This window comes from Triticum dicoccoides, chromosome 7A, assembly GCF_002162155.2.
Source record: "Triticum dicoccoides isolate Atlit2015 ecotype Zavitan chromosome 7A, WEW_v2.0, whole genome shotgun sequence".
In the NCBI taxonomy this organism is placed as follows: Eukaryota; Viridiplantae; Streptophyta; class Magnoliopsida; order Poales; family Poaceae; genus Triticum; species Triticum dicoccoides.
The window spans coordinates 119198269-119202186 of NC_041392.1; positions in this window are offsets into that span (position 1 = coordinate 119198269).

The window sequence follows — 3918 nt, forward strand, 5'->3', positions numbered from 1 at the left end:
CCCCCGCGGCCCATCGCGTCCGCCGCCGCCTGCCTCTTCTCCTCGCCCGAGCCGGTGAGCTCCCGCGGCCGCACCGCTGCGGTTGCCATCGTCGGTAACCTCTCCGCCCCGGGCACCGCCGCTCTCCTCTGGGGCCGCCCCGCCTCGCTCCGGCCGGCCTCCTCCGACCTCCGGCCGAGCCCCGCCGCCGTCCTCCTCCACGCAGCCAAGGCCGGCGCGCCTCCTCTCCTCCAAGTCCGGCGACGTCCCGCAGCTCCGGCGAACAGTAGCTCCCCGGTGAACCTCGGGTCGCATGCACCCGGATCTGGATCTAGATCATCATGAGGGTTGACTTTTTCCCCTCCAACCCTAATTTTCTTGCATACTTTGACATGCCATAACTCTGCATCCATAGCTTCGATTCGTGCGTGTAGCATATCAAAATGTTCGTCTCGACGAGTACATCATTTCATCTCATTGCATCATTTTCATTTGAGTTCATTTTGATGCCCGAAATACTGTTGGAAGAGGGCTATGTGATGAATATGTCGGATCTGTTTCAGCAAATAGCCGTTTGTCATTTTTGCCATGATTAATATGTGCATGCTATGATCCTGAGCTCTACATGTGTTTTGATGTATGCCTTGCCATCTTTACAGGGGTGTATACCATGTATTTTTGTGATCTTTGTGGTGACTAGCACAAGCATGAAAAGTAGCTTACTCAATGATGTTGATTTCAGGGACTTAGAATTTCACACAGTCCTTGTCCTGTTATTGTTTTTATGCCATATGTTCATATTGTTTCCTAGTGATTCGTGCCTTTTTTGAGCATGATCAGTAAGGATGTTTTGTAGATAATGTTGAGATCTTTCCATCCATGTCTTTGTTTGCATTTATGGAACACCTTAGCTTGAGTCAATCGAGCTCTACTTTTGCTATAAAATATTCCTGGCAGATTGTTAACATGTTTAGCGATTTTGCCGAGCTTGTTGTTGTTGATCCGTGCATTCTATGTTGTTGTTCTTGCCATGTCTAGCTTATATGCCATGTCTTCTTGCTGGGTGTATGCTTAGATTATCATGCAGTACCTCGTAGTGAGTGCATCGAGCTCATAAACATGCCTACTTGTTAATCTGTTTTGCATGCTCCAGTTTTTCACTAAGTCTGAATCTGTTTGTGTTTTTGCTATGTTCACATGCTTGCAAATGTATTTTATGATCACTTTTGGCTCAAGGTCACTAAGGGACTTTTGTTATATGCTTTGAGTGGCTTCATGCCATGCCTTCCTTTTCCATGCTATGTTCCTTTAGCATGTAGTTATCATGCTCTAAAGTTTGCTTCCTGATGATAAATGCCTGATTTGTTGTTATTTCACTAAGTCTGAAACCTGTTATCTTTTGCACTTTTGCCATGCTTGTTTGAACCTGTTAATGGATGAATTAGCCATAGCTCAATGTTCATCTTTTGTCAATTATCATGGGTGGATCCCTGCCATGTATTTTGTTGCTATGTTTGGGTGCTGTGGCATATTTATCTTGATGCATTTAGAGGGCTACTTGCTGATTATCGCAGACCGGTGCCACATTTGTTTTGCTTGCCATTTCCGACCGTGCATCCGGTTCCGGTGATCTTTATATCGATTTCAACCGAAATCATCTCCTCTTTCAAGTGGCACTCTTGGTTTTCCAAGTTGAGGCCAGGTTCATTCATTCCTTTCCAAATCATGCATATGCATTACATACCGCATCCCGCATATCATACCATGTTTGCATCATGATTGATCGAGCATCGCACGTGGTTGATTGTGTTCCTTTGTGCTTGTTGTTCTTGTTTGGGTAGAGCCGGGAGACGAGTACGTGATCGAGGAGCCTGTTGAGTACGCTTATGAGGATCAAGGCAACTCTGAGAACTTTGCAGGCAAGATGACCATACCCTCGAAATCACTTCTATCTTTGCTTGCTAGATGCTCGCTCTTTTGCTTTGCCTATGCTACGATACCTACCACTTGCTTATCATGCCTCCCATATTGCCATGTCAAACCTCTAACCCACCATGTCCTAGCAAACCGTTGTTTGTCTATGTTACCGCTTTGCTCAGCCCCTCTTATAGCGTTGCTAGTTGCAGGTGAAGATTGGAGTTTGTTCCTTGTTGGAACTTGTTTATTGTTGGGATATCACAATATTATCTTGTTTATCTTAATGCACCTATATGCTTGGTAAAGGGTGGAAGGATCAGCCTTATGCCTGGTGTTTTGTTCCACTCTTGCCGCCCTAGTTTCCGTCATATCGGTGTTATGTTCTCGGATTTTGCGTTCCTTACGCGGTTGGGTTATAATGGGAACCCCTTGACAATTCGCCTTGAATAAAACTCCTCTAGCAATGCCCAACATTGGTTTTACCATTCGCCACCTAGCCTTTTTCCCTTGGGTTTCGTGGACTCAAGGGTCATCTTATTTTAACCCCCCGGGCCAGTGCTTCTCTAAGTGTTGGTCCAACTGAGCGATGTCCGGGGCTACCAGGGGCAAGTCTGGGCTAGCCTACCTAACATCTGGCTCATCCAGTGTGGCCTGAGAACGAGATATGTGCAGCTCCTATCGGGATTTGTCGGCACATCTGGGTGGTGTTGCTGGTTTAGTTTTACCATTGTCGAGATGTCTTATAACTGGGATTCCGAGTCTGATCTGTTTGTCTTGGGAGAAGGAATATTCTTCGTTGACCGTGAGAGCTTGTGATGGGCTAAGTTGGGACCCTCTGCAGGGATTTGAACTTTCGAAAGTCGTGCCCGTGGTTATGGCCAGATGGGAATTTGTTAATGTCCGGTTGTAGGAAACCTGAAACTTAACTTAATTAAAAGGCATCAACTGCGTGTGTAACCGTGATGGTCTCTTCTCGGCGGAGTCCGGAAAGTGAACACGGTGTTGGAGTAATGCTTGACGTAGGTTGTTCTAGGATCACTTCTTGATCATAGTTGTTCGACCTTGCCTTTGCCTTCTCTTCTCGCTCTCATTTGCGTATGTTAGCCACCATATATGCTAGTTGCTTGCTGCAGCTCCACATCATACCTTTGCCTTTCCTATAAGCTTAAATAGTCTTGATCGCGAGGGTGTGAGATTGCTGAGTCCCCGTGACTCACAGATTCCTTCCAAAACCAGATGCAGGGATCGATGATTCCGCTCCAGGTGACGCGTTTGAGCTCAAGTGGGAGTTCGATGAAGACTCTCGTCGTTACTACGTTTCTTTCCCAGATGATCAGTAGTGGTGCCCAGTTAGGGCGATCGGGGACTTTGTCGCATTTGGGGGTTGATCTTTATTTTGGTTCCGTAGTCGGACCCTGAGTGTATTGGATGAATGTAATGACTTATTTATGTATTTGTATGACGTGGCGAGTGTAAGCCAACTATGTACCTTTCCCCTTTATTTATTTACATGGGTTGTTGTGAAGATTACCTCACTTGTGACATTGCTTTCAATGCGGTTATGCCTCTAAGTCGTGCTTCGACACGTAGGAGATATAGCCTCATCGAGGGCGTTACAATAAGCGAGCCAATAATCTGAGAATATTTCAATTGATCTCTAGCAATTCTTCGATTCTTTCGAAGTAACACACTCGCATCATATGGTGTTGGAGAGGGCTTGCAGTCACTATAGCCAAAGCGAGTCAAGATCTTTTCCACATAGTGAGATTGAAGCAATGTAATTCCACCATCATCGTCTCTCAACAACTTGATGTTTAGAATGACATCAGCCACTCCTAAATCCTTCATAACAAAACAACGAGATAGGAAATCCTTGACCTCCTTAATAACATTCACATTTGTTCCGAAAATCAGTATGTCATCAACATAGAAGCAAAGGATAACTCCCTCACCCCCACCATGGCGATAGTACACACATTTGTCAGCCTCGTTTACAACAAAGCCTGCAGTTGTTAAAGTTCT